Source organism: Anser anser, assembly GCF_964211835.1.
Source record: "Anser anser genome assembly, chromosome: 22".
NCBI classification, from domain to species: Eukaryota; Metazoa; Chordata; class Aves; order Anseriformes; family Anatidae; genus Anser; species Anser anser.
The window spans coordinates 1,422,948-1,436,023 of record NC_139743.1 but is presented as its reverse complement, the minus strand read 5'-3'; positions in this window follow the sequence as shown (position 1 = coordinate 1,436,023).

Below are 13,076 nucleotides of genomic sequence, written 5' to 3'. Positions count from 1 at the left end.
ACCAAAGGCATTCCAAACTAAGTTTAAGTTCAGAGCAAATCCAAAGGAAAAACTAATTTAGAAACTAATAATCAGAGAACATAATCTTCTACAAACGATAGATTTTCCTCCTGTATTGGGTAATTTTGATCTGTCTTTAATGATCATCTCGACATGGCTTTGACACTGAGTATTTTGCTTTGCCACTGCATTAAGTCTTCTTCTCATGTGTGGTAAATGTCCTGCTCTCATGGGATGGGCCTAGGAGACATGCACACTGTGTCTCATGATGCTTGGCTGTCATCTTAAATCTGTGAGAAGAGGAAAGGTCTCGCTGCTTCCTGAACAGGGAATTGGATGTCTGCAGTTGAGAACCCTCTGTCTAATCTAGAAACGTGAAGGAAGGAGTTTGCTGGATTGCAAGTGACAGTGAAGAAAGCCACAGATGACATATCAAACTGATTAAAATGTTATTTAGCTCAGGGCATGGCTAATGATGTGGAGCTGGAATAGTTTGACGATTGTAATTACACTCACTATCATTGTTATTTGTTTACAGGATGGTAATGCCTAAAGGTCCCGCTGGAGCCTGAAACAAGGTTGTGCTGGGTGCTGCACGTGCATATATCAGTGGCGATTTGAGAGCTAGTGATACAAACAGACAAAACAGAGATTGAAAGGAGAAACAGAGGGATAGAGATAAGAAGATCTCCCTGCAGGTCATTTAGGGTAACCAGCCATGAGTGCAGTGCATCCAGGTCTCCAGTGCTCTGCTGGCCCAGCCAGATGAATGGAAAACATTGCAGCTTTGGAAAAATAGTGTTTCTTCTAATTCTTTGGCCACAGTTTTGATGTTTTAGGACTGCTTTTTTTTTTTTTTTTTTTTCCTTCCTTTTTTTCTTTTCCCCATTTGTGCTAGATAAGGTGAACTTTTCAAATACCTATTCTGAATTAAAATATCGTTTTCATTGTTATGTTTCTGTTTTGTTGGCACTATTCATAATGACTTCTACCCTTCAGTGGCAGCAAAAGCTTATCATACCATACAATTGGAAAGATCACAGAAAACTTCAGAGCTTTTGAAGAAAGGTGAGGAAAATCCATTCCCTGTTCTAGGCAGAGAGAGTGGCTGATTTCCAGAAAGGTAAATGGGCAGGATAAGGCCACTTCATGTTCACTGATGGCCAGTTGTACGGACTGTGAAGATAATGGACTACCAGCACAAGAGACGGTGCCAATAATCTAATCCAATCCAATCTATTTCAAGTGGTAAAGACCTGATACTCTATGACAATGTGAGGAAGACCTAACTGTCAGGCAAACTTTGAGATGATCATGCTCAGGATCTAAAACTGTTATGACAAGTGTCAACACAGGAAGGGTGAAACAAAGGCATGAATGTCATACAAGTACTGATAAATCTCAGGAAGGCTGGAAACCAAGGCAAATGGATGGAATAAGATGGTGCTTTGTGTTAGCAAGAAGCAGAGGATAGAGAAATTAAATGTTATGGGTCAGCAAAAGAGTGGTTTTGTGCAAACCACTGCTAAAGATAGACAGCCTTGCTAGCCTGCTCTTTGCTCTTAGCTCCAGTCTAATAGTGAATTATCTCTGTACAGTTATCAGACACGTAAACAATAATGGGAATTATGGGAGACTTTAACTTCCCAGCAAAAGATTGAAAGATAATTACCACTTATGTTCATAGAGGTATACTATGTGATGGATTTCTTCCCAAAAGTGAAAAAATATAAGACCGTTTTAGACTTGGCTCCTGTATGGGTTTAAATGTAGTAAAATTTGAATAAAGTGTGATCATGAGCTGACTTTTCTCATTTTACATTTCACGACAGACAAAACCAGGTTTAGAATGAAGGTTTTGAGGCTTAGAAATGCAAACTTTGAAATCTAAGGAAATGAATAATTGAGTCTGACTAAGCAGCTCTGGGACTTGAGTGCAGAGAAGGCATAGTTAAAATTCAAAATTCAAACAGGAAAAAAGCGATGAGAAAAGGCATGTTTCAGAGGTTGAAAACTGCAGAAATAAAGTAAGAATGACCAAAAACCTCCTTCACATAGGAAATTAAACAATAATAGTAAGTGGTACTTAAGCCACAGAAACCAGGGGGAACAAAGAGAACAAATTAGGACAGTTGCACACTTGAGGCAAAAATAGATCAAAAGTTACTGATGTCTCAAATGCTGCAAATCTTATTTCCTGCATCTAACAGCAACAACAATGTGATATTAAGGGCAGTGACAGGACTCCCATTGAAAAGGAGGGTAGGGCACTAGGCGCAACATCATCTGAGGTGAAATAACAATCTATAGTGATTCAAGTGAAAAATGAAAAGCTGATATCTACCTAGCCTATTAACAGCATTGGCACACAGAACAACAAGTCAAGTAGGAAAAATGCATAACAATTGTGCAAATCAGGGATAGTCCCCAGAATGGGAGAGTAACAAATACACCTCTGTCCAGAAGAGGGTAAAGAGTCATCCAGACAAGTGTGGGCCTGTTAGTTTGACATCAACACCGTGCAAAGTTTTGGAGCAAGAACAGCTAAGACCAGGGAAGGAGGGGGTAATGTGTAATTTACAAAATAATTTATCAGAGCTAAATTGTTTCCAGATAATTTAATAGCTTTCCTTTCTAGGACCAGTTCTTCCCTACACAGGGGATGAATTACATCTATTTCACTTTCTGTGAGCTTCTGATACATTATCTACGGATACATGAGCTCACATGAGCTTTGAGATTTGCAGGGGACATAAGGTTGGGAAGTACTACCAAGCCTGACAGAAGGCTATCGCTTGTGATTGAAATGGTTCAGGTGAAGTGACAGGTGATAATACAAAGCAGAGCCATTCTCAGAGATTCTCAAAAAAGGGTGTTTTTTTGTCATGTTTGCTATATGGTAGTCAGGAGTTTAAAGCAAGCAAACAAACAAACAAACAAAAATGACAACAAAACCTCACGTTCATGCACTGTTAGCACAAGGAGGACTGAAAAAGTTTAGTGGTTATATAGTGTGTATGGCTATTCATTTTTTTTTCCCTCCAGTATGAATACACTGGACAAGGCAGCCCTGACACTCATTTGGGACATGAGGCACAGTTCTGCCACTTGTATTCACATTGAACTTAGGAGGAAGAGTTCACAAGACAGAAGGAACAAGTTGCCTATTGCCTGGAAGGGAATGAAAGGACATCATTCTGCCCAGCCAGATGCCAGTTGAGAGAAGAATATATTGTCTCTACGTAAATGAATTTCTTGAGTAAATATCAAGGAGAAATAGGAAATGTGTAAGTTGGGAGACACATCTGAAATGATGACTGCAGTTGGCTTATGAGCAAGTTTGGATGGGAAATTGGTAGAAACTTCCCATTTTAAGAATAAAGTGCACCATAGCTATGAAGTCAGCATCACCTAAACAGTAATGGCCAACTCAAATCCCCCACAAGAAAGCAGTGGACAAACCAGACACTAACAAACATGTTGGGGTCTAGAGTCAAATAGATATACCTAACTTTACTATGCCTAAACATCTGAGGGATTGCTTTTAGAGGCTGAGGGCTTGTACCCCATTTCCAATCACTTTCTCTGTGCCCCCTTCCCCAGAGAAGGAAGCTGCTTGGCTTCACTGCCCTCTGATTCAGCTGCCCGCTGAGGCTGCCCGCTCCTCAGCACCTCTAAGCAGCAGCACCTTCACGTCTCCTCCTGCACCAGCAGCACATCAGCGCCTCTTGTTCCAGCAGCAGGACATCGGCGTCTCCCATTGCACCATGCAGACCTCCACGCCTCGAGTGCCACCAGCAGTACTCAATGCGAGCTGGACGCTCAGGGCACTTATGGCCACCCACCTTTGTGAGGTCAAAGGCTGACAGTGACTCTCTGCTGACCTCACACGGCTCTCGGGCGCCCCGATGGCAGAGGTTACGGCGCTAAGCTGACTGCCAGGAGAAAAGGCTGACATGAAATGGCTGCTCCACAATGCCAGGAGCAAGGTCTGCTGGAATGGGGGTTCGGAGGGGAGCTCGGCCTTGGGCCTGGGAACTGTGCCTGGGAGCCAGGGACGTCCTTGGTGTGCAGCTGGACACCTGGGCCTGAGAAAGCAAGGTTTCTTTAGAGAGAATTGGAAGCATCGTCACCTAGTGGCTGTGTCAGGGGGACGAGAGAAATGCACAGCATCTCTTGGTTCCCTGAAGTGCACGTGTCCTACGCCCTTGGATGTCTCCATGATAGAAAAAGGGACTGATTTTTACCCAAAACAGAGCTCCTTTCTCTCGGGAGCTTCTCATGCTGCGTGTCCTCCTCTCTTTCTTGTATTTGGCTATGACTTTAGGCTTGTTCTTGCTACTCCTTAAGCAGACTGAAGCTTCCCCGGAACATCACATTAACTGCTTTTCACTACCTCTAAGTGCCTTTCCTCCGCTTCTCATCTAATTAATTAGTGCTATCCTCTTCACGCCTGCTACAGAGGTATCTTTCCTACCTGGTACAAGCTAGAAGAGCTTAGCAGCATCCATACGTCTCTTTCCTTTAGTCCTCACAGTAGACTTGCTCGAGGTAATTTGTGTTGAGCAGTAATCAAGAGAAAGTGTCACCAAGCCATGGCTGCATTTGCTTGTGTCTTATGGAATCCCTGCAGCTGTGTCCCCTCCCAGCTTCCTGTGTTCCCCAAGCATCCTCGCTTGCAGGGCAGTAGAAGATGCAGAAAAGTCCTGGCCTTAGTGGAAGCACTGCCCTGCAAGAGCTAAGACATCCCTCTTAGCAGCTCGCTGTAGCCCCGAAATCCCAAAAAACGGCACGTGCCAGCTACTGGGAAGGAAATGAACTCAGTCATTGTGATATACCCGCTCAAGGCCCTGCACTTTGGCCCAGGTGTCTGTGAGACGGTTTTGGAAATGAATCCTGTTGTGTGACTCCGTTCTTTCTGGGTGCTACGTCCCCATAAAGCTTGCTTTTCAAGGCCCAGGAGGGTCTGCCGGGCACTGGCCTGTGTTCCCAGCCTGACCCACCTGCTGGGAATCAGGGAGGCTCGGTCGGTGTCTTGTGTTGGGTTTACGAGGACAGGTTCTGGTAGCGGGGGGCTGCAGGGGTGTCCTCTGTGAGGAGAATGCAGCAGCTGCCCCATGTTAGATAAGGGCCGGTTCCAGGAGGCTCCAGAGGGACCCGCTGCTGCCCAGAACTGAGACAAAAAGGATGATGTTTGCGCCTGCGTGAGAGCCCACCTAAGAAAGGGAAAGAAACCTGCTGCACAGCAGCGTCTGGGTCAGGGAGGAGTGAGAAACCTCTCTGCAGCCCCCAAGGTGAGTGCAGCAGGAGGCAGGAGGTGCTCCAGGCTCACAGCAGCAGTTCCCCTGCGGCCTGGGGAGAGGCCCCTGGTGGAGCAGGCTGTCCCCCTGCAGCCCACGGGTCCCACACGGAGCAGATCTCCACGCTGCAGCCCGTGGAGGAGCCCCCGCTGGAGCAGGTGGATGTGGCCTGGAGGAGGCCGCGGCCTGTGGAGAGCCCCCGCAGGAGCAGGCCCGGGCTGGACTGGAACAGGCTCTGCTGAGCCTCTTTTGCCCGTGACGATCATTGTGGAGTGATCTCCCTGTCCTTCTCTCAGCCCTTGAGCCCTTTCCATCCTATTTTCTCCCCTTTCCCTTTGAGGAGGGGCAGGGAGAGAGCGGTTGAGGTGGAGCTCAGCTGCCCAGCTGAGGAAAACCACCACGTCTCTCCCTTGCCGCTGCTGCAGCACGGTGGGAGCAGCCAACACCTGCTGTTCTTCGACCCTCAGCAACCCCACAGCATCTTCCTGGAAGGGATCCCTTTCCTTCACGCCTGACAGGCGCCGCCTCCAGAGGCTTGTGCTCCGTTTCCGATCGCTTTCTCAGTGCCCCCTTCCCCAGAGAAGGATCCCAGCTGCTTGGCTTCCCTGCCCTCCGATTCCAGGCTCCCGGAGCTGTTATCCCAGCATCGCAGCAGCCAGGTGACAATGTGCTCGCCTGCATGACAGCTGACATCTTGTCCCATGTCTCGCAGCTCGCCCAGGGATGGGGATCACCTGCTTACTGCTGCTTTTCTCTCTTTTCTATTTTATAACAGCCTCCTCTTCCCTGGGATGGCCCTACATTGGGGTCGCCTGCCTCGCCTTCCTCTTGCTCCTTCCCCTTCTTCGGAGGACTTTCTTCCCTGCCTAAACGAGATGACTTCTGCATCCATTCCTTCATCTTGTGTGTGTATTGGCGACTGATACGGCAACGGGGTAGTCCCCGGAGCCAGCTGTAGGGCCTGTCACAGGGTTGGAGTGGCTGCAGGTAAAATCACGGGGCTTGGAGGGGCTGCAGGTAAAATCAGAGGGGTTGCAGGGGCTGCAGGTAAAATCACAGGGGTTGCAGGGGCTGCAGGGTGCGTCGCAGGTTTGCATCAGATCAAGATGCATTTCCCTAGAACCACACATTTCCTCCTGAAGGTGCTGAATAGTATTGAATGGTCTTCAAAATGCATAGAGCAGACCCAGCAAACGTACAGCTGGTGCTCGGAAGTAGTTAACTTTTATTTTGTTGTTGTTAATTTTGTATCATGACAACAGATGCAAATATGTATCTTGAGTTGAGGGCAAAGGTGACCTTGGATCTGAAGCACACAGGCGTTCACTAATGTCCCCCCATCCTGAGTGAATCCAGAACGACTCGGAAGGAAAAATGAAGTACAAAGCAGTGCGTTGTGATAAAGAGAGTTTAATAGGGTAGAAATGGAAGAGAACCTAAAAAAATGCCATCCTGTACAACACAGTCAATAAAGTAAATTTAATAAATAAAATTAATAAATATAATAAATAAATAAATAAAATTAATAAAATAATAAATAAAAATGAAACCAATTTGTCCTATTCTAATGAATTCCTATCCCCATCGTGACTTCCCATCCCACTGGTCATTTCCTATCCCAACAACCTCCCGTGTCTGATCCCAAGGCTGAATTCCCAACTCCCATCACCCTCCCATCCACCCAGCCGTCCACCCATTTTCTCCCGTCCGTGCTGGCCATGCCCACATCCATGCACAGACTGAGCATGGGCAGCGGGAGCGGGCTGCATGAAATCCCCTCGGCATCCCAGTGCCAGAACAGCTGCAGGCAGAGGCCTTGCTGAGTGAACACCTACACTAGAGGAATTTAATAAGGAAGGCACTAAATAAGAGAAATGACCCGAAAGAAGAAAGAAGTTTGGGATCTCAGCCATTTGGTGTCCCAACAAGCAGTTCCCACGCCCAACCTTTCCCACCCCAGCTATTGCCAACATCCCAACAGCTTCCCATTGCAACGTTCATTCGTGACGCGCGCATTTCCCATTGCCCCAGTTGCCCATCCCTGACAGTGGCAAACACTGCCTAGCTCCAGCACTGGAGAAGGGAGAGGGCAAGCGAGAGGGGCAAGGGCTGAGGAGCGTGGCTGAAGCTGGAGCAGGCGCCTGCAGAGGTCTCTGTGCCTGCATGCTGAGCGGGCCCGGGTGCTGCGGGGGCCGTCGAGGAGCGCAGGGTCACGGGTAGCCGTAATACTTGGCTATGGCGTGGTCCTTCTGCCGCTGCACGAAGAATTGCACGGGGCCGATCTTCATCTGGTGGGCCGCCCGCTGCCGCTCCTCCTGGGCCAGCTTCTTCAGGCGCTCCCGCTCGGGACGCTGCTGCGGCGTGATGGGCACCGACGCCTCCTGCTCCTCCAGCGGCGTGGGCGCCGCGTCGCCGCCCGCCCAGGGCCCCACATAGGGCACGTAGTCCACGCGGGGCTGCGCCGGACGCTGCAGCGTGCGCGGCTGCGTGGGCAGAGGCTCCCGCTGCGCTTGGCCCCCCGCGGCTGGCAGGCACGGCGCTCTTGGCGCCTGCTGCAGGGGAGCTCTCCACGCTCGCGCCATGCTGCCTGGTGGTGCCGGCACCGCCTGGGCCTTGTCGCCAGCTGGGGGCCAGGGGGCAGCGGGCACAGCGCTGGAGCCTGGCACCGTCGGCGGGGCCCTGGGCATGCTGCTGGGGCCGCTGGAGGTGGGCTGCGGCTGCACACAGGGCGGCTGGCGCACTGGCCCCAACGCCTTCGCCCTGGCCCCCAGCGGCTGCAAAGTCTCGCTGGGGGTCTTTGTCCCCGGGTGCTGGCGCTGCAGCGTCTTGTCCCCGATGGCTTGGGGACGGAGCCTGTCCTGGGCCCGCACGGCACGGGCACGGGCACGGGGCTTAATGGGGGGGGGCTCCAGCAGCAGCAGCGCTCTCCGGGGAGGCGGTGCCGCTGCTCCTTGCCCCCCAGCAGCCCCCGGGCTTCGGGCCCTCTTGCTGGGCGCCCTGGTGCTGTCGCTTGCTGGCTGCTGCCTGCCGCCGCCCGCTTGGCCGCTGCTGCCAGCCACCGCGCTGTGGCCACCCGTCTTCCCCTGGCACAGCGTCTTGGGGCCTTGGCCACCCTGGCCCAGCAGCGTCGTCTTCTCCTTGCCGGGGGTTTTCTCCGTCGCCGGCCTCCTGTGCTGGGAGCTCTGCGCTGTGCTGGGGGTGCTGGTGGGCGCGGGGCGCTTGGCCCCCCACTTGGTGCCGGTGGGCGCAGGGGGAGGCGGCGGGCTCTTGAGGGGACCCAGAGGGGGATTGGGCAGGGGTCTCCTAAGGGCACTAATAAATTCAGGGTCGGGGGGGCTCTTGAGGGGACTCAGGCGAGGCTTGGGCAGGGGTCTCCTAAGGGAATTAAGGAATTCAGGGTCGGGGGGTCTCTTGAGGGGACGCGAGGGAGGGTTGGGCAGGGGTCTGCTAAGGGCAGTGAGGAATTCAGGGTGGGGGGGCCTTTTGGGGAGAGTGAAGGGAGGGTTGGGCAGGGGTCTCCTGAGGGCACTGAGCTGGGGACTGGCTGCAGGCTTGAGGGGGGAGCTCGCTGCCGGCACAGCAGGGGGCTGCACCGCCCGCCCACCCTGCACCTTCTCGGGGTGCACCCCAGGGGTTGAGGGTACCTCACCCAGCGCTCTGGTGGCTGCCAGTCCCTGTGTGCTCGGCTCCTCCATGTCCTCGCAGAGGTCGGGCAGCTCAGACAGGAAGCGGCTGAGCACAGGACTGCTGGGGACACCGGGGAAGGCGTCCTGGGGCTCCACGGCATCGAGCCAGCTGAGCAGCTCCTCCAAGCCGGAGATGTCCAGGTCGGCCGGGAGCTGGTCCTGCAGGTGCTGCAGCTGCTGGCTGTCCCCTGCCAGCTGGGGAAAGGCCTCGGCGAAGGCATCGGGGCCCAGCTCAAGCAGCTCCAGGGGCTCCTCAGGCACCTCTGCAACTGTCGCCGCTGAGGAAAAAGCAAGCAAATCCCCCAGGATGGGCGATGCCAGCTTTCCCATGGCTCCTGGGTGTGGGGCGCCCAGCGGCCGGCTGTGCCAGCCCCAAACTCACCGTCGGGCGTCACCGTCTGGGTGCTGGCGGTCGTTGGAGCCTGGGCAGGCTCGGGGGGAGTGGGGCCGGGCAGCGGGGGCCCCTGGTCCTCGCTGAGCCCCACGGCGTGGTCGCAGGGCTCCGGCAGCTGCCCCCGGCTGCTGGTCAGGGTGCGGGGCGCGGGGAGCGCCTGCCCCCGCAGCGGAGGCCCCGGGACGAGGAGGGGTGGGGGGCCGGGGTGGGCAGGGGCCTGCAGCAGGCAGGTGCCTGCGGGGTGCAGGAGCTCCCCATGGAGCACGGCCCCGGGCCCCAGCCAGAGGGGATCCTGGGGCAGCACCGTCCCCGTCCCCACGGGCTGTCCCCACTGGTAGACGGGGGCCCAGGGAGGAGCGGTGTGGGGGAGCTGCCCCACAGCAGGGAGCTGCCCCACGGCGGGGAGCTGCCCAAGCTGCAGGTGGTGCCCCTCGGGTGGGAGGTGCCCCCCAGGTGCCAGCTGCACCCCGGCGGGGAGCTGCAGCACCTGCCCCTGGACCCCCGGCACCACGTGCCAGACGGTGGCCTGGGGCAGCGCGTAGGGGAGGGTGGGTACCTGGGGGGGCTGCAAGGGCAGCGCCATCGCTCCGGGGAGGGAGGGCAGCAGCCAGGCAGCCACCGTTGGCGGCACGGCTGGGACGACGAAGGGGGAGTTTTGCGTCTGCGGAAGCCGCGGAAGCCGTCTGGGGAAACCCTCTGTGGGAAAAAGGGCGCTGGGGTGAGATCTGGGGCGCTGGGCTCGCCAGCAGGGCCGCAGCCCCGGGAGGAGCGGGAGCCGGCTGCTGTACCTGCCATGGTGGCTGGAGAGTGGGGCGGTCGGTTGGGGAACGCGGGCAACGGCCGTTCCGTCCCAACGGCTGACCAGCCCCTCGCCGCCATCTTGGTGAGGACTGCAGCTTTTGGACCCAAGCAGGCTTCCCATCGCAAGACTTTTCCATCCCCATCAGGCTTTCCCTCCCACGCATCATTTGCCATGCCCAGGACGGTTTCACACCAACACTTCCCCGTCCCAAGCATTTCCCGTCCCAGTACCAGCTTTGCATCCTAACGGTCATTTCCCATCCTTACAATTTCACATGATAACAGATTCCCATACGAGATATTTCCCATCGACACGAAGCGTTTCTTAATCCAAAGAGATCTCATCCCAAAGAATTCCCATCTCTCTGATTACTTTTCCAAGTACTTCCTTCCCCAGTGAATGTTACCCACCCCACTAAAGACTTCCCATCCCAATACTTCCCCATCCCCGGAGTGATTTCCCATCCCAACGCTTTTGCTTCCCAAGGATTTCAAACCCAGGGAAGATTTCCCATCTCTTTGAGTTCCTAGCCCAATGGCTTTCCACCCCAAGGAAGTCTTCCCATCCCAGCAATGATTTCTCGGCCCACTCATCATTTCCCATCCCAATCATTTCCCATTTTCACCATCCAACAGACAGCTTAGCCAGCCCACAGCTAGAGAGAGATCACAACAGGGATTTGGACGATTCTGTTAGATGCAAGGTCACGCAGACTTGGTGTGCTACCAATTGCTCTTTATTACAGATCAACACAATTGGCCAGTACCAAGGGCGCTGGGATGAATCTGGTGAATATGCAGATACAAGGCTCTTACATTTCTTACCAGGAAATAAACAGATATGGGCATTTCTCTCTACCCACCTTAGTAAAAAGATAGGAAGGGTAGAGCACTAATTAAGAGCAGCATGCTCAGCCACCGGCACGGAGGCTGCCCGCTCCTCAGCACCTCTAAGCAGCAGCACCTTCACGTCTCCTCCTGCACCAGCAGCACATCAGCGCCTCTTGTTCCAGCAGCAGGACATCGGCGTCCCTGCTGGTCCTGGTGAGATGAACTGATACAAGTTTTGAGAAAACAGAAGTTTATGCTACTGCATGAAGTACCCTTTGTAACATTTTTTTTTTTTTTAACCTTTACTGTTTCATATCTGAAATTTGAAATTCATCAGGGAACTCAGCCTGGCACACAGTAAAACTGATGGCAGATACTTCACAATATTATTTGAATTTCACGTAAATAGAACAGACTAGCAACTTACTTAGGAGAAGTAATACGATTTCAGAAATATTCAAAACCAAAGGCATTCCAAACTAAGTTTAAGTTCAGAGGAAATCCAAAGGAAAAACTAATTTAGAAACTAATAATCAGAGAACATAATCTTCTACAAACGATAGATTTTCCTCCTGTATTGGGTAATTTTGATCTGTCTTTAATGATCATCTCGACATGGCTTTGACACTGAGTATTTTGCTTTGCCACTGCATTAAGTCTTCTTCTCATGTGTGGTAAATGTCCTGCTCTCATGGGATGGGCCTAGGAGACATACACACTGTGTCTCATGATGCTTGGCTGTCATCTTAAATCTGTGAGAAGAGGAAAGGTCTCGCTGCTTCCTGAACAGGGAATTGGATGTCTGCAGTTGAGAACCCTCTGTCTAATCTAGAAACGTGAAGGAAGGAGTTTGCTGGATTGCAAGTGACAGTGAAGAAAGCCACAGATGACATATCAAACTGATTAAAATGTTATTTAGCTCAGGGCATGGCTAATGATGTGGAGCTGGAATAGTTTGACGATTGTAATTACACTCACTATCATTGTTATTTGTTTACAGGATGGTAATGCCTAAAGGTCCCGCTGGAGCCTGAAACAAGGTTGTGCTGGGTGCTGCACGTGCATATATCAGTGGCGATTTGAGAGCTAGTGATACAAACAGACAAAACAGAGATTGAAAGGAGAAACAGAGGGATAGAGATAAGAAGATCTCCCTGCAGGTCATTTAGGGGAACCAGCCATGAGTGCAGTGCATCCAGGTCTCCAGTGCTCTGCTGGCCCAGCCAGATGAATGGAAAACATTGCAGCTTTGGAAAAATAGTGTTTCTTCTAATTCTTTGGCCACAGTTTTGATGTTTTAGGACTGCTTTTTTTTTTTTTTTCCTTCCTTTTTTTCTTTTCCCCATTTGTGCTAGAAAAGGTGAACTTTTCAAATACCTATTCTGAATTAAAATATCGTTTTCATTGTTATGTTTCTGTTTTGTTGGCACTATTCATAATGACTTCTACCCTTCAGTGGCAGCAAAAGCTTATCATACCATAAAATTGGAAAGATCACAGAAAACTTCAGAGCTTTTGAAGAAAGGTGAGGAAAATCCATTCCCTGTTCTAGGCAGAGAGAGTGGCTGATTTCCAGAAAGGTAAATGGGCAGGATAAGGCCACTTCATGTTCACTGATGGCCAGTTGTACGGACTGTGAAGATAATGGACTACCAGCACAAGAGACGGTGCCAATAATCTAATCCAATACAATCTATTTCAAGTGGTAAAGACCTGATACTCTATGACAATGTGAGGAAGACCTAACTGTCAGGCAAACTTTGAGATGATCATGTTCAGGATCTAAAACTGTTATGACAAGTGTCAACACAGGAAGGGTGAAACAAAGGCATGAATGTCATACAAGTACTGATAAATCTCAGGAAGGCTGGAAACCAAGGCAAATGGATGGAATAAGATGGTGCTTTGTGTTAGCAAGAAGCAGAGGATAGAGAAATTAAATGTTATGGGTCAGCAAAAGAGTGGTTTTGTGCAAATCACTGCTAAAGATAGACAGCCTTGCTAGCCTGCTCTTTGCTCTTAGCTCCAGTCTAATAGTGAATTATCTCTGTACAGTTATCAGAC